This window comes from Cyprinus carpio, chromosome A1, assembly GCF_018340385.1.
Source record: "Cyprinus carpio isolate SPL01 chromosome A1, ASM1834038v1, whole genome shotgun sequence".
Classification (NCBI taxonomy): Eukaryota; Metazoa; Chordata; class Actinopteri; order Cypriniformes; family Cyprinidae; genus Cyprinus; species Cyprinus carpio.
The window spans coordinates 3,209,259-3,228,033 of record NC_056572.1 but is presented as its reverse complement, the minus strand read 5'-3'; the positions used below and the strand labels follow the sequence as shown (position 1 = coordinate 3,228,033).

The 18,775-nt window shown below is 37.8% G+C and overlaps 1 pseudogene; it reads left to right on the top strand.

The window, feature by feature from the left end:
- Positions 1 to 5,487: 5,487 nt before the first annotated feature.
- Positions 5,488 to 18,775, top strand: LOC109091551 (annotated as a pseudogene).

Below are 18,775 nucleotides of genomic sequence, written 5' to 3'. Positions count from 1 at the left end.
ACCGAACATGAGGAAACTTTTGTGTGGTGTTTTAAAAGAGTGAAGAATGAATGGGAAACCGTGTCTTCTGTGAACGTCTCATTAAGAAATGCACCTTATGGGACAGACGCATCAGGACTTCTAAATGCTAGGATTTTCCCTTTCCTCCATGCCTTTGTTCCTCTGATCATCTTCTCTTACACATTCACTCGCTCACAGTTTTTCTTCTTTCTTTCTTTCACCCTTAATCTCTCCTCTTCTTGTCTTTGATGGTCTCGGCGGGTGTCTGGGTGCCACAGGGGCTGTTTGGGAGAGATGATGATGATGATGAGGGGCTGCTGAACCTCCTCCCCTCGCTTCTCTAAAATCAATAACGGAGAGCACTGAGGTCTCCTGCAGCATTACTGGAACAGCTCCATCACAGGTCAAACCCGAATCAGTGCTCGGATGAAATGACTGAGAGGTCAAATCTGACAACCGAGGCTAAACATGTTCACATTCATCCGTTTGAAGTGCATCTGGGTGACAGGAATATATCTATTCCCTCAATTAATGTGTAAGACAACACATCTCGCTGAGCTTCGTGAGTAAAGTCGGAGGTGTAGCTCGGCCTGGATCAATGATTCCTTTCTTCTGCGAAAGTCACTTGAAATGGTCTTCTTTAATTTCTGCATGCGGTTAACTCTATAGAGCTGCTTATTACAGTGATTACACCACACACTCGTCTCAGTGATTGGGACATTTTGGGAGATGCTGGTTATGACACATAAGACTCATAAAACCACACTGGATCAGATCGGTTGCATTCACAATCATCCCGGCTCATTATCGTCTAGAAAACAATGAATTATTTGTAAGAATGCATAAAGTCAAGTCAGCTTTATTTCTACAGTGCTTCATACAATACAGATCATGTCAAAGCAGCTGCACGGCATCAAAGAAGAAAGAAATATATATAATCTATGTATATTATGCATTAGATTGAAAAAAATGATAATGATAAATGCATTTATTTCATACACTTACAGATTATAAAATTATAATTAAACTTTATTTGCAGTACTACTTGTGCACAATGCACATAAAATTATAATTAAACATTATTTGGAGTACTACTTGTGCACAATGCACATTTCTTAGTATTAAGCTTAAAATGTGTTTTAATGTCACTAATGATGAGGATTGTCTGATATTTATGTTGGTCTTTAAATGCGAGATATTTAAAGTGTACCTGAAGTTTACTTGTACTAGTTCCACTTTAGCACAATCAAATATACTTCAGTATATCATTAGTATGATTTCAACACTACTTCCACACAATTAAAGTGCATTAAATATAAAATTAGTTGTTCCAATTTAGCAGAATCTAAGTATACCAGTAGTATACTAAAAGTACATAAATATGTAAATGTATTTGTAGTGTACTTAGCATGAAATAAATGTATTTCAAATACATTACAGTATATTTATTTTTCACTATGGATAACTATAATTTATTCTCTATTTTTCTCTCATTTTTGTTATTTTAACTAATTTATCCATTTAAATAAATACAGTATTTTGTATACTAAGCTGTACTGTGAATTGTAGTAGTTTGCAAGGATAAAACAGTTTTAGCTTGGGCTAAAGGACATATTTAATTTGGAGTGAATGAAAATGAGGCTGCGAGATCAATCGTGTACAACTGAATTAGTATTACATGTGTACATTTTATGTATACAATCAAGTCTTTTCAGAAAATACATTTTTCAATTTTATTTTGCTGATCAATCAGTACCAAGGTGAACAAAAGTTTGAGCAGATTATATATCACTTTATCACTTTACATTTTTGTGCATGCAAAATTAAATATGCCATCTACCTTATCAATCAATCAAAAAAAAAAAATAAAAGAATAATGTTAAGAAAAAAAACTCTTAACCTGCAGCTGAACATGCTCTCCCCATTGTGCAATAAAAGTATGTGCAATATTTATTTGATATCACCATCTTAGTCCATCTCTACATCTTATTCTATTGCGTCTGTAGCACACCTGTACATACCATTTGTGTGTATTTTTGTTTATGTGTATATTCTGGATCTCGTCCGTTCTTCGTTGAGATGTTTTTCTGGAAGTGCACTGACAGTATTTTCACACAAGAGGGGGCTGTAGTCAAAGCTTGGATCAGCTGAGGTTCATCTGATCTCAACACCCTGCAACACATAAAACAGACCAAAGATTGAGGTCTGACCCTTCTGTAAATAAATATAAATCACCATAGTTCTGTGTAATGTACATGTGTATATAATACATCCGTGTATATATATATAAATATAAATGTATTATAAAACATTCAAAAGCACAAAACTGAATGATAAATGTATGTTGCAGGCTCTGAGGATAATTTGTGGATCGTTTAGTATTGCTTTGGTAAAAACTGCATTCAGCGACTACATCTTTCAAATGACATCAATTCTCTTCCTCACTCAGACACATGAAGCCTGAAACAAGCCAATCTGCACATTCTTTACAAAACTCTCAGATCTAAGTTCAGAACCAAACATAATAGAAAGATGAATAAGAGGCTCTGCTTCTGTCAGAAAGCACTCTCACATCAGCATTCATCACACCAGTCAGCAGAAATGACCTTTAAATGATACACAGTTTTCTTCATCCACCTGGATGATCCACATTTCTGTTTCATTTGACAGCATTTTTTGACTTCTGCGTGACAGACAAACGTGGCTTTGCAGTTAAAAATGTGAGAAGCCACACAATATTATCCAACTGAAGAGCTGCAGAGCTGGTGGATGCATAAGAAAGAAGGCTCTCGAAATGCGTTTTCACCTTTTATTTAAAGGTAAAGATTGTACGAGTTTTTATTTTGGTCAGAATACATTCTTTTAAGCCAGTTTATTGTTTACTGACTACCATTCATGGGTTTATATCTTCCCCCAAATTTTAAACATTATGCCTCCCAGGCACCATCAGAACATTTGGGATCTGTCAATCACTTTCCAGCTCAACCAATAGCGAGAGTGTGGGGTGTGGCTCCTGTAGCAGCCTGAGCCAGAGGGTGTTGAGGCAGTGCATTACATGGAAAAAAATAAATAAAATCTGATTTGGTTAATTCTACAGTATACATATTTTTTTATATTTTATTCTCATATTTTTATTGTTTACTTTCATTTCATTCTTTAATAGCTATATTTATGTATATTTTCATCTGTGTTGTATACTCTAAAAAAACCACACTCCACATAGAGTACACCACACACACATCACTGCTGGTTATATATGCTCTATATAACTGTGTATGTGATGAGTAAAAATCTTGAATCTTGAATCTTGAAAGCACAAGCCAAAATTCAAAGACTTGCCAAACTATGCAGAGACAGACAACAAGATAAAACAAGGATAATCATTGGTGGTGCTTTTACAAGATGAAGGCATCTGATGGAATGATTGGCTTTCAGTCGAGATGCTGAACTTGACTCTTAAAGTAAACTCATGTTTTTGTCACGTGTTAGCTGTCAAACCCTTGATAAAATAGTAAGACACTTCTTCTTACAGTAGTTACAGTCTTCTTGCCCTCGTTTCCTGACACATTTACATTACAGTAATACATTATTCCTCAGTTTTTCGTACAGATGGGAATGAAACTGAAAGACTAACAACTGTGTAGTTGTTCAGCTAAATCTGTTTTGATAGTATTTCCATTTTTAGATTTCAATACGGTGTTAATAGCAAATGAAGGGACGCAGAAGTCAAAAAATGCTGTCAAATGAAACAGAAATGTGGCTCATCCAGGTCTGGTGTGATGAGTGCTTTCTGACAGAAGCAGAGCCGTTGCTCGGGTGAACAACAGACAGAGTGTATTCACTGAAAAACAATCCAGGAATCTTACAGTAACGTCATATACAGTGTCTAATGTATGAAACTGGCAAGTGCTTGCACATGGTCCTGTCTGAGAGCATAGCTTTAGCCCTGCTCAGATGGGACTAGTTTTCCAGGAGGACGTTAGACGTAGTTTGGTGATTTTAATCCCGTCTGAATCTGCTAAATCTATGCTTTTCTCACACAACCGCTGTAATAATTCGATATTCACAACGCATTTCCTCGTGTGTTTTGGCCAACGTGAACTACCTCAACGTGCTGAAGAAGAGACAGTAGAGATTTATCAGAAGGGGAACGGGAGGTTTCAAGAGATTTTACACACAACCTAAAATAGTCTACTTAGAGATCAGGGATCATGGCCTTCTCAGATCAGCGAAGAGGATTGACTTTTATTTAAATCTGCCTTCTATAAAGCACCGCTGTTTAAAAGACACACTCAGTACCACTCTGTACAGACGGTCCAGGATAGTAACTAAACGTTTTTCAGTGGATATAGAAAACCTTTACACTAATATAGAAACTGAGAGAGACTTGGTGGCAGTGAAGAAATGTTTTGAAAGCTATCCAGACAAAGACAGACCAGAAGGAAGTCAATTAGAACTACAAACTAAGAGTAAGAAATTCACATCAGTGTATGTGAATATATATATATATATATACACACTACCGGTCAAAACATGTTTTTAAAAGAAGTCTCTTCTGTTCATCAGGGCTGCATTTATTTGATCAAAAATACAGAAAAAACACAATAATCTTGCAAAATGTTATTACAATATAAAATATTGGTTTCTATTTTAATATCCTTTAAAATATAATTTATTTCTGTGATGCAAAGCTGAATTTCCATCATCATGACTCCAGTATAAAGTGTCACATGATCCTTCAGAAATCATTCTGATATGATGATTTATTATTAGAATTATCAATGTTGTGCTGACAAATATTTTTTTGGAAACTGCAATACTTTTTTCAGGATTCTTTGATGAATAAAAAGTTTAAAAGAACAGCATTTATTCATATAAATCTTTTCTAACAATATAAATATTTGCTATCACTTAACAACTGAACACATCCTTGCTGAATAAAAGTTTTAATTTCTTTCAAAAAAAGAAAGAATAAAAATTTACTGACCCCAAACTTATTTTGTTAGATTGTTAGAAAAGATTTCTATTTTAAATAAATGCTCTTCTTTTGAACTTCTTATTCATCAAAGAATCCCGAAAAAAAAGTATCACAAGTTTCCAAAACAATCTGAAGCAGCACAACATTGATAATTCTAATAATAAATCATCATATTAGAATGATTTCTGAAGATCATGGGACACTGAAGAAAATTCAGCTTTGAAATCACAGAAATAAATTACATTTTACAAAATATTCAAATAGAAGGCAGTTATTTTAAATAGTAAAAACATTTCTCAACATTACTGATTTTACTGTATTACTGATCAAATAAATGCAGGCTTGATGAGCAGAAGAGACTCCGGTAAAAAACATTACAAATCTTACTGTAGTGTATTAGAGAGAGAGAGAGAGAGAGAGAGAGAGAGAGAGAGAGAGAGAGAGAGAGAGAGAGAGAGAGAGAGAGAGAGAGATTTCCACTCAGCTCTGCTGTAATCTGAGGAGAGGCGTGACGTCAGCGGCGCGTCACCATCAGACGCTGTAATCAGTCTACGCGCGCGCGGTGATTCCCAGCAGCGCACCAGCGTTTATCTCTGCTCTGCTCGCGTCCCCTGCTCCTGCATCACGGCCAGGCTTTAGGACAGAAACAGCAGTCCGCTGGGAATCATGTCTGTCGCGGGACTGAAGAAGCAATTCCACAAAGCCACTCAGGTAAGGAGCGACTAGGCACGGCCGCGAGATGCAGCGCTCGGTTTTGCTGCAGTGGCTACAGCAGACGAGCTCTGAATCCTGTGCGCATCTTCACGATGAACACTGTGTTCTGCTGCTGACAGAGTCACTCGTGCCATCCACACAGAATGAATGCGTGCTCAGTGCTTTTTCGTCAGGTTTTATTAGCATCGATGAAATGAAAAGGCGTGAACATGAATATTCAAGATGCCTAGATGAAAGTTACATAATAGCTCATATCCTTAAATTGACCTGGATGCCCTCTAAAGCAGTCGTGATCCTGGGACACTTCAAATCCAGGACGCTTTTAGCACCACTCAGGCTTTAGAGTCCAATAATGGATTGCCATTTAGTTTTCTCTTTCTATATAAATTTGTTTCAATTATTGTAATATATCTTTAAGATATAAAATCAGTGCATTGCATATTGGGCCTTATATTCTGTTTAGACTTCAAGGATTTTCATATGTGCGTATACATAATCTATATATATATATATACACACACACACAGTATAGATGTAATTATTATTTTTTATTTTCAAGTATGAGAGCATTAAACCAGATTTAATCGCTGGTTGAGCGTGCTCTGGTGTCATCTCTCCCAGGTCTGTTATGTTCATCTAGTGTTCGTTCACTTTGCATTAATACAGAAATGAACATTGAACGCTGAGGGTTTGCGGGTTAATACAAATTAGCATTTTATAAGAAGCAAATATAATAAGAACAGATTCACTGAATTAGGCATATGATAACATTAAACAATACTTTAGGATTCAACATTACTGCAGAGTTTAATTCTGTGAAGATTTGCAGGTAGTCTGTTTGGTGTACTGTATCTAATGAATGTGCATTCAGCTGTTCTTTCAGTTAAACTCATTAAGTAACGCTGTTACATGCATCCCAAACGTGTGTACAGTATACACTCATACAGATGTATTGTTTTGGAAATGTATGTTGCATGGTAAAGTTAGTCTTTGGTGTGTTGTTTAAAAACAGCTTGTAATACAAGTTCTACAATACAAGCTGACACTGTCATGAATCAGTCTCTGTGTGTTATTTCAGCGGCATACTGTACTTATAGATCTGGAGAAGTGTAACCCTTTTCTTTGGCTTCTCGCTGCTTATGCACCTCAGCGTCTGTCCTAGACATGGTCTCTATCACAGATTCTAGACGTTGCTTCCTGCATTCTCGGCGAGCCAGTGGCTTTAAAATGATCTTGGACAATGTGTTTGTGTTGACTTTATCTTTATTAAAGAGTGCAATCTAGGATCTTTTAAAACCTAAAGGATGGAAATATATTCTGTCTTTTTTTCTCTTATGAGTATCAAATATTTATTTATTTTTTATTTTGTTTATTTGTACAGGGACAATGCACAACAAGTGTTGTGCCAGAGTTAGCTATAAAGCTATTTTGCATCTGCAGTCCCGGCTGGATGTTGTTACAAAATTACAATATTAAGTGACAAACAATATAATACATATAACACATACAATATCACATCATACTACATTAAATTACAAATCCAAAAGAAAGTCACACATTGTTTAAGAGGTCATGAAATAGTTTGTACATTAAACACACATCAGCAAATAATAAAAAAATTGTCAAACATCAATAATTTATCATTTTTAATAATATTACAGTGATGATAACTCCTTGGCTTTTTAGCTAAGATGTTTACAGCTCATTTATAAATAGTATATAATGGTTTTAACATAGTTTTACTTGTATGAGACCAACTTGTAGCACAGTAAGATCAATGAGGAAGGATCATTGTATCCAAAAAGAGTTTAGCAGCAGACACAGGTAACTGGTGGCTAATGTTCCTGAAGATCATCAAACTTGCTCTAGCACTTTTAGAGACCTTTTTAATATGTTTTATAGAATTTAAGTTGGAATCCATAATCATACCCAAATATTTCAAATGTTCAACGATATTTATTACCTCTCCTTTAACTAGAATATCTGGACAGTGCTCATCAACTTTCTTAATCGAAAAAAAACATTCCCACAGTTTTACTCTCATTAAGAGTAAGGCAAGAATGACAGCCAATCTGAGACTTTGTTCAGTGCAGCAGTTAGTTTGATAGCAGCTTGTTCTTTTGTCTTAGCATAAGTATAAACATCTGTATCATCTGCATACATCTGAACCTGGACCTCTGGACAAACTGTAGGCAGATCATTAATGTATAAACTGAACAAAATTGGTCCAAGAATCGACCCCTGTGGGACCCCAATATTACAGTCAAGAAATGGTGAGCATGCATCATTAATTCATGTACATTGTTTTCTTAAATTTAAGTATGACTCCATCCATGTTAATGTACCAGTAGAAAAATTAAACCTTGATAATTTAGATAAAAGAACATTATGATTAACGGTATCAAAAGCCTTTTTAAAATCAAGGAAGACAGCACAAACAACACCTGCCCTATCAAGACTGGATTTAATTTGTTCACTTTGTTCACTTGACTTTACAACTTTATTACGTTCACGAGTTCACGCTTACATATGATTAGCTAAAGTATTATAATGCATATTTGGTGTGCTGTCTGGGAAAGGGCTCCGAGCTCGGGAATGGCCCGAACCTAGAGTAACCCCCAAAAGGCAATAGCGAAAGGACAGCCGCCAGACTAAGGACCCCCCAAAATAGCATTGAGATCTGGCAGGGGCTGATATTTGGGAAGTCAGCTGGTTGGCAGGCCAGAAGAGTCTACGTACTCCGGTGGGAGTGACTTACACATTTGGAAAGGTAGGCCCTACCGGCTGCTGATACCGGACTACGTGATTTGGGGCCCCCGGTCGGGAGGGCTCGAGCCGATGCTCAACGGGAGCTCACAGCATTGGAACGATGAGCCCTACCGGCCGATGAGGGAGGAGCAGCGTGATTGAATAACCCGACCAGGAGGGCCCGAGTTGCCTTGACTGGAATAGGTCACGTAGTTGGCGTACGGGCCCTACTGGCTAATGAGCCCCTGCTAATCAGTGGGCAAAGTGCAAATGACTAACTGAGAGGGCCCATGAAGCCTCCGACTGGAGATCAAGACTCAGGACGACGTACGTGTTGGCCCTCACGGTTGGGTAGATAAACAGGATTTGGGCCATCCGACAAGAGGACGCCAGCATCCGATGGGCGCTCAATACTCATGGCATGTGAAACTGATTAGTTCTGATATTTGATAAGCTTCTGAAGACCCATCTTCCTAGAGTTTGGATCTGGAGAGGCCTTTTTGGGCTGCTGATGTTGCTGCCCCGATGGGAAAAGAGTGGCTAGAGAAATTTCCAGAAAGGTAAAGTTGTGTGGCCGCGAGGCTGTCGCCGACGTCCAACGGGAGCTCAATACTCACGGCATCGGATGGGTAAGCTTTGCCGGTAGTCAGACCGAAAGGCCAAGATTGCTTGACTGGGAGGGCTCTTGCAGCATTCGACGGGAGTTCAATACACACTGCACGGACTGGTTTTGTATTTTTTTTTTTGGAACTTTTCAAAGTTATAAGATGTTAAAAAGACATGCATTTAACCACACAAAGAAGAAAGTATTGAAAAGCTAGCCAGGCGGCAGTACGCTAGAGACTTGGAGAGAGGACTAGACTGATGTATAATGGCAAAAGGTGCAAACCGAATGCTGATAAACCGTCAGTGGATAGAGGTGAGTCAGCTGTATTTATACCATAGTGTTGATTAACGTAAGTGCGCTCCACCTGTGCTAATTAGGCTAAGTATCTGACACGCTCCTCCCGAACCTTGTTAATAAAACATCATTAAGTGCTGAAATATCCTTCTATCATCGGCTGACCCTGATTTAAGAGCAATTTTTATTATTCTGCTTCTTTCTAGAAAAAGTGACATTTTTACTAAACCTTTGATCTTATTAATTGTTACCATTAAACATTCAGAGGCAGCTTCTAAATGATCTGTAGACAGAGTCTCATTCCAATCTAGTTTTTTAGATTCCTCTTCAAATTTGTTTTTAAGTCTGTTTGGTAAATATTTTGGCACATTTTAATTTTCTTGTCGATATAAAAACCTGTGTTTTTGTTAATTTTCTTACCACTAATATAAGATTATGATCTGATAGCCCTGTTAATAAATTTATTGACTTAGTTATTCTTTTTAGTTTGTTGCTAAATATTAAATCAATTGACAATTGATAAATGACTTCTCATTCCAATTTATATTAAAGTCTCCAACCAAAATTAACTCTTTATTTCGATCAAACCCCTTCAAAAGATTTCTCATATTTTCTCAGATGATCATAGAAAATACTTTTTGATGAAGGAGGTCTATATATGCCCATTACAGTAAATGTCATACATGGAGATAAAACAATTGTTACAGCAATATATTCTATATCCACTGAAGTACTGAATTCAATTTCCTTATATTTAATGCAGTCCTTCACATACATAAGCAGTCCACCACCTTTTCCAAATGTTTGATCCTTTCTGGAGGCTTTATATCGCGGGACCAGATATGCAGTGTTTGGTGATGTTTCTGACAAGCAAAGCAAATCAAAGTTGGAATTTGTAAGTAGCTGTTCCAGTTGTTCAGTTTTTGAGGCAATGCTTCTGACGTTTAAATGTCCCATAAGTAATCCTTTGGGCTTTGAATGCGAATCCCATAAAAGTTTCTCATGATTTGCTGTTTTAAACAGATGAAAATCCTCCAAAAGGCCGTGCGTCGTCTTTATTAAAATTAGGTCCTGGATTTTGATGAACGTCACTCACCAGAAGAAGAGTAAGGCTATATAACTGATCGTTCTCCGGAACAATTGAGATGGTTTTCTTCTCTCGATAGATCGTAAGTGCTTTGTTGGAAGAGTCACTTTTCCGTCGTTTAATACCACATTGAAAGAAGTGAATTGGCTGCATAAATCAAAGGTAGTAACAACAACTTGTGTGTCTGTCCACACTGCTGATGTATGTTGTGTTTCCAAGCAGCAGCAGTAATGATAGAAACAAAGGATAGCAGTATACCCATAGACAAAGGTCATTTTCTGGCAGTATAGCCAAAGGGTAACAAATCCATTTTCCCCCCCCATAGTTTTGTTTGGAAATAATCAACAATCTTTTTCAGTTTAAACCCCTGCAAGCGGTACAGCCTTAAGCAGACCCTGTTATGTTTCGTATCAATTTTTCGCCCATTGATTGAATCTGCAGTTTTGAAAATCAAAGTGATCAGTTTTAGTTTAAAACATTGGCAGCGTTTACACCTGACCATGTTTCATGAACCTGCCCTGCCATGGTCAGCGTGCAGCCGCCCTTTATTTCGTATCTGTATCTGTGAATTTTCGTTGATTTAATTCAGTTCAGAGCTTTTGAAATGTGATGTTTTTAGTTAAAATATGGCAGCGTGTACACCTGCAGCTCCTGCCCTGCCGTCAGCGTGCGCCGCCTTTATTTCGTATCTGTCTGTGGTTTATTCGTTTGGTGTGTGGTATTGTGGTGTATTATATCCTGTCTTTGGACATTGCAGATTATGTTCAACATCATTGCTAAAATATCTGTGCCGTGTTTCTGAGCATCCCTGCATGGACAGACATGAAGGCAGCAGGGTTGAATGTTTTCTAGTGTTTAACAGGTGAACTTGTATTCAGGACCTGATCTCCAGATTGGCAGAAAGTTAAAGGGATGAGAAAGAAAGGTGTTGGACAACACTGATGGCATTGTGGATGTTGTTGTTGTTTTTAAGAGAGAATTGATCATTTGTTAGTTTGAAAGTGCTTCTATCCTTATGAATAGATATATGATTATTATTGTAGCTGTCCTCTTGCTCATAGGCATGTTTTTTGTTGTTGTTGTTGTTGGTGGTGGTGGTGGTCCCTTGTTGGATTTTATCCAAAAAAAAAGTAAATATGTAAAAACACACACACACACACACACACACACACACACACACACACACACACACACACACACACACACACACACCACACAACACACATAATAAGAGCCCAAGAGATGTTCATCCCTCTCTGCCAGGCTGACAGTCACAAATCAAGGCAGGACATCCTCCCCTAACCTCCTTCATTCGTCCATCTCTCTGTTCTGTTTATAAGCGGTTAATCTCCGGTGGTTGTAATCCAGGAGGCCTGACTGGAGGGTGGGGGGGTGCTCTTCTCTGTGTGCTGCTGTCACATTGGGTTTCATGTGACTGCTATCCATCTTGTCATTAGCACAACACTTCCTTTCAGTGCTTCTTCTGTTCCCCGGCTGAGCCTGGTTTCTCCCAAGGGTTTTTTTTCTTCATTTCTGTCACTGATGGAGTTCTGGTTCCTTTGGCTTGTTTAGTTGTGGACGCTTGACTGATTGCACAGACACCATTGAAGAGAACTAAACCGGATGATGACAAACACTAAATCATCAATGAACTGACTTTAGCTGGAAAAATGACTTTGTTTTGTCCATTATTGACACACTGTTGCTCTGTTTAACACTGTAAAGCTGCTTTGACACAATCAGTATTGTATAAAGCGCTGTAGAAATAAAGCTGCCGTGACAGCAGGGTTTTATTGCTCGTTATTGCTCGTGTTTTATTTCTTTCCCTTGAGCCTACTTTAACTGTGCAAAGTCATCCATAAAGCTTAAGATGCTAAAAAAGGTTTAATAGTAATTTAACATAGACGCTGGAACATATATTACCATTTTATAACTGCCGGCACATTAGAACATTCTGGAATAAGATTTTTGAGGTTGAATCAGTGTACTGTACAGCTGTATTTATACTTGATAACCAACATTTATCAAATAACCTTTGAATTAAAACAAAGATTGCATTTTATTACCTTAACCAACGTTCATTTTCATTCCTTTAACACCAGACTAAGATTAATGATGAATTAGGCCAGTAATCATTTTAAATACGAGACTGTCATCCATCTGTATCTTGATTTCTGTTCATTTCGTTTTAATGAAGTGCCGCGGGGTCATCAGAGATTAAACCCCTCGCTATATGCTTTCAGCTGAAAATGAATTCACTCATTCATTATTGAACTGTCAGATCTCACTGGGAAATTCATTGACAGGTTCACCTAAATGATCAATCATCTTTATACTAAAGTGACGCTCATTGCTTAATCAATCTGATTTCAGATGTTTGTAGTTAAAGTGAACTGTTCATTTAATTGAATTGTGAAAGCGCTTTTAAGGTGTTTTTGATTGCACGATAACTGCATATTTTATACATTTCATTTGTAAATAATATTGTTATGCTGTTGTTGATGTGATTTTTATGTGACTGTCACTGTCACCACTTCTTTAGGTTTACAAGTAAATATTGTCCTGTTGAGTAAACACTAACAGAAATTAAAGGATTTCATACTTGGACTTGGGCTCATGTCTTTTGAAATGTTTGAGTTTCAAATTCAAATTAGTATTTGATTCACTACTGAGTGCTGTTACTAGGGGTCGACCGATATGTGTCTTTCAGGGCTGATATCGATTATTACAGATCAATTAGACCGATAACCGATATTCATGAACTGATATATATGTCTGGTGTTAAGATGAAAATTAATGTAAAAAAAAAAAAATAAGAATAACAAGGCCTCTGACAAAAACTTTCTTTAAATGCTTTTAAATTATTTTATCGGTTTTGAAAATGACCGATAACAATAAAAAAGCTTAATATCGGCACCGATAATCGGTCGACCCCTAGCTTTTACAAAACATTACTTTCTTTTTGCTCATTTTTTGTATTGGCCGTTTCACCTACGCAGGGAGCTTCTTCTGAACAACATGCTTGCTTTTTTTTCCTCCAGGTGACTTGCATTGCATTCAGTGTATTTGATCATTTTAATGCATTCCCAGGCAATCGAACCCATAACCTTGATGCTGATAGCATTCTGCTGTCTGAACTACAGGAACGCTACAGAATTGTTTAAAATTGTGATGAGCATTCAGTCACCCCAAACTAATGCTTTCAACTATGTGTTTAACAAGCAATTATAAGTGTCTTTGAATTGTGATTTTTTTTTTTATTGAATTTCACTAGGGAACAAAATTTGAAAAAAAAAAAAAGCCCATAAAACTGTTTTGTCTTATTTTGCAGAAAGTTAGTGAGAAGGTTGGAGGGGCAGAGGGAACCAAATTAGATGAAGACTTTTTGGAAATGGAAAAGGTAAGTTTCTATACTAGATATTAATTAGAAGTTTCTACTTTTGGAAGGCCATTTAAAGAAATGCAATTGTAGTTTAGCACAACCTAATTAAGTGAGAATATATTGAGTGTGTTTATAAGTGTGTATTTATAACGATAGTTAAAACAGTGGGATGGATGACAGAATAAAGGAATGAGCAGCCACTGGGGTCTGTGTTTAATTATTTCATAACATTCATTCTTCACTTCCCATCTTTACTGTTTCACAGAGAGTTGACGTCACCACAAGGGCAGTGATGGACGTTATGACCAAGACCACGGAGTACCTGCAGCCCAATCCAGGTAAATGTTATGAATGATTTAGTTTTTAATAGTTTATGATGAAAATCTCATTAATTTGTTTGTTTATTAGCAACTCGTGCCAAAATGAGTATGATGAGCTCCATGTCTAAAATCCGTGGAGGGGATAAAGGTCCCGGCTACACGCAGACCGAAGCCGTCCTGGCAGAGTCCATGCAGAAGTTCGGCCGGGAACTCAGTGAGGAGTCCAGCTTTGGTATGAAGACACATCCCACACACAGCACACTATAAACACACCTTATTCCACAATAATGAGCTTTGTCTGGCGTTTATCAGCAAGCTCTTTTGACTTCATGCTTGCTTAGTTTGCAGTGTGTGTGTGGACCATCATTCCTGCTATAATTCATCAGTTTGAGTGGGAATCAAGGGAAGAAGAGCAATTAGACAACATTAAGATAAAGAGGCACTCTCTGTTTCAGCTGAGATGAGTAATGTGCTCTCTCAGTCACAGAATCAGACCGCTGCTTTTTACATGACGTGTTTCTCATTATAAATTATGATACTGCTTCGTTTGTTGGTCGGCTGTGTCGGTCGACCTACTCAGAGCTATTTTAAGTTTATATTTAAATGCAACCCTCAAAACCAGATGAGATTCCCTCGCATCAGCACAAACATTTTTATTTTGCATGCAATCAAGCATTTAATGCGGCTGGCTGAAATGATTGCAAGGTTATCAATGACCCACAACCACAATCCAGACTGTCTGGACAATGTAGTTGCATGAACAACGAAGCACGATAAATCAAAATACTTCTGCTTCTAATAAATGAGGCCGTCTATGATGCGAGAGAGAGAGCATCAGTTATATTCATGCATGAAGAGAACAGCTTTAAACAGAGCAACAGAACCAGATGCATGCTCCCACTCTCCCATTATAATCACGTCATCTGTCTTATTCCAAACACTTACCACAGTGGTTTTAGTCTTCTGTGCACATCGCTTGCCTGCACACAATTAAATTTCATTTAATTACTTGAGTAATCAAATTACAAAAGGATTTTCAATTCATAAACTCATGAGACGAAGCTTCAGGATATGCAAATCGCATCATCACTGATTGGTGCAAACTGACAAACTGCATATGCAAATATCAAATGGTGCTCCAATCAGCAGAAAGATTCAAATGTTAACACACTGGAAGTTTTTAGACACTTGAAAAAGAAATATGTAGGAAACGGCTCTGATTACTGATACCAGATCATTTTATTTATGTTGGATTTGCATTAGTATATGGATAAACTTAAAACGGCTTCATTCGGTACGTGGAGTTCTCACTGATTTGCCCTTAAAAATATAGAGATGTTATAGAGATATGTTGTGTTTTGCAGGTCTGGCTCTGATCGATGCTGGAGGAAAGCCATGCGAGAGCTTGCTGAAGTCAAAGATGCTCTAGACATGGAGGTCAAGCAAAACTTTATCGATCCCCTGCAGAATTTGCATGATAAAGACTTGAAAGAAATCCAGGTGAGATATAAGAAATCCCTGCATTGAAACCCTCCAGAAACCAGTGCACTTGACAAGACGCGGTGTTTACCCCTCCGGTCCTCTAAAAACGCTTGCTCTTGTGACCTGTTAAGAGGACATTCAGTTCCTTGTCCATGCAGCATTTCAGTCGTCTTCACTAACCTCCCACGTAAATGCTCTGAAATAGCGCTGTTTAAATGAGATCACTGTCTTGGCTTATCGTTAATTGTGGCTATTTCCACTCGTGGGAAGCAGTTAGTGTCACTGATCATTTCAGTTGGCCCTTAACAGTTTCAGAGGCACGTTTCATGAGCGAGCTGGATGACGGATGGGGCTGTTAAAAACTATACTGGAAGAGTAAAAGAGTAAATCTGTAGAAACTTTCTCTGTGTTGTGACAGCACCACCTGAAGAAGCTGCAGGGGCGACGGCTGGACTTTGACTATAAGAAGAAGAGGCAAGGAAAGGTCACAGAAGATGAGCTCAAGCAGGCCTTGGAGAAGTTTGATGACTCAAAGGAGATTGCCGAACAAAGCATGTTTAACCTTCTGGAGAGCGATGTAAGATCCGTGAGCTGTTCTCCATCCATTTCATCCCTCCGTAGAGTTTCATTGCACTTGATCTGTCTTTCTCACTAGTATCGCCAGATTAAACCCGCAGCACTCCACATATTAACATCTTCATAATGCAGCGATTACATGAGCTTCACGCCGCTGCCGTCAGTGCCTCGAAGCGTGCATGGAAATGTAGCAGCTGATAAGCGATCAGTTTGTGTTGATGTGCGCTAGTTGTTGATGTTCTGACGGTGTTTACAAATAATGAACAAGTGAGTCAGCTTTCTGCTCTGGTCCAAGCTCAGGTCAACTATCACAGACAGGCCGCGGAGATCCTTCAGCAGCTCTCCAGCAAACTAGAGGACAGGTCTGTGGAAGATCGGCCTTCTCACAAAAATAAATAAATGCAACTCCAGGCATTCATTCTTTTTAAAAAGCTAAAAGTATGTTCGTGACAATTCATTTCAATGTCCATTCATGTTATTGCTTATGCAAACTGAGAAAAAGTGAGAAAACTATTTTGATTTGTATTAGTTTGACAGTTGCATACACAAGATTTCAGAAGCGATGACTCCTTTTCTCTAAACTCTGCCCAAAACACACACAGAACATGTTCAAACCTATTTGAACTATTAACAAAATTGGGTTTTTGATTCGTAACTCTACACAAAAACCACCAAATGATGAACTCTTACACAAGCCCATTACGCATGGATGCGTCACATGTAAAACACCAGAGGGCCATGTAGAAGTGTTTGTGCACATGTTGTAACTGATGAACCGGTGTGGCGTTTCCAAACCAAACACGAGCTGAAGAGTCTGAAGATAAGACCCTCGGAGGAACTGTGAACTCATTCCACGCCAAAATCTAAATGATTCTTTAAAAAAGAAATCCCAGTAATGATGTTAAAATGTATTTTTCTGTGACTGATTGACTCTGCTTTTGAAGCATTTTATTAGATCTTGCTATTAATTATGAAAATGTAATCAAATGTATTGCATGATATAACGTTTAATAAAATATTTGTAATTAATCACACACAGGCCAATCAATACTCGCTGAGAAAATCCTACAAAAGAAGATAATTCTCATGATTCTGGAAGAGGAAACACTGAATATATAGTCATTAAATATGCTTTGCATCAGTCTTCCTCAGAGAAAGAACAAATGATTTCTTTTACATGTGTTCAGTGAATCATTTTAAGAAATGTTAATTTTGTTTTAATTTTGTCACATCATTCTGAATATAAATGTATACGGAATTATCAGTCGATTTGTTTTTATCATAAATCCTTGTTTCACTTATCTTAAATTATGTATTTATGTATGTCTGTATGTTTGCAGAATCAGAGAGACTTCTTGTAAGCCGAGAAGAGACTATGTCCCCAAACCACGCACCTCGGTGGACTTCAGTGAGAATCACAACGGCAGCATCGGTCACAGCGGCCCGTCCAGATCACCAGGTGACACAGTAATAGAGTTAAATCTTTGCAGTGGAGGATTTCATGTCCTGTCCTGCTGTAAACAATCCTTTTTTGTCCCGTTTCAGCTCCGATGGACCAGCCTTGCTGTCGGGCGCTGTATGATTTCGACCCTGAGAACAAGGGTGAGCTGGCCTTCAAGGAAGGAGACGTCATCACCTTAACTAGCAAGATTGACGAGAACTGGTATGAAGGAGCGGTCAGCGGGCACTCTGGCTTCTTCCCTGTCAACTATGTAGATATCCTGGTAGATTTACCCCACTAAGTCCAATGCATGACCAATCAAACCCTTCTTCTGCGTAACCAAACCTAGCCGCACAAAACAGCCGCTCTGCTGTGGGGTTTGCACATTGGAAAGCGTTTCGAGTGCCCTTCAGTAGATATCATTCCTGAATGCCACCACTGTGTTGATTTATTTCTTGTATGTGATTTCTCCCGAGGGTGATCTGACCTCTGCGTTGCCTGCTGCTGTGACTCCTGTACGAGTTTCAGTTTTGCCTGTTTCCGTTTGCAACAAGCCATGCATTTCTCTCTTCATTATTGCAAAAATATAAAAATGACTAAATTATTTTGGTATTAATTTCTTAGATTAATGTATTTATTAAAAAAAAAGGATTTGAAGGACAATGGATGTCAAGTTGATGTGAAGTATTAAACGTGAGTTTTATTTTTTATTTAATTTTTTTTTAAACTGCATTAATTGCTAAACAAATATGCTTTCTCATCTTTCCTGTTCATAGTGTGAAATATAACAACAAACTTTAGCCTTCAAGTGATGTTAGGTTGGACTATTGAAATCAGTGAATATTTGAAGAAAAACGAGATGAAAGTTAAGTGAATCGTTTATGTGTTACAGTATATCATCTGTCTGTCATGTACATGATGGATGCTGAACTGCTCACTAAAATTCAACTCTAAATGCTTTCATGAAGTTGTGTGTGTGTGTACATATATATTACTATAAATATGCCTGAGTGTGTTATCTGAACCCATGAAACTCTGCATATCAATATATTTGCCTGATGTCTGAGTTTAAGGCGAGAAATAATTACTGACTCTGAATGATGTTTACTTTTGGCCTAAAATTTCCACAGGCAGGCTCAGATGATT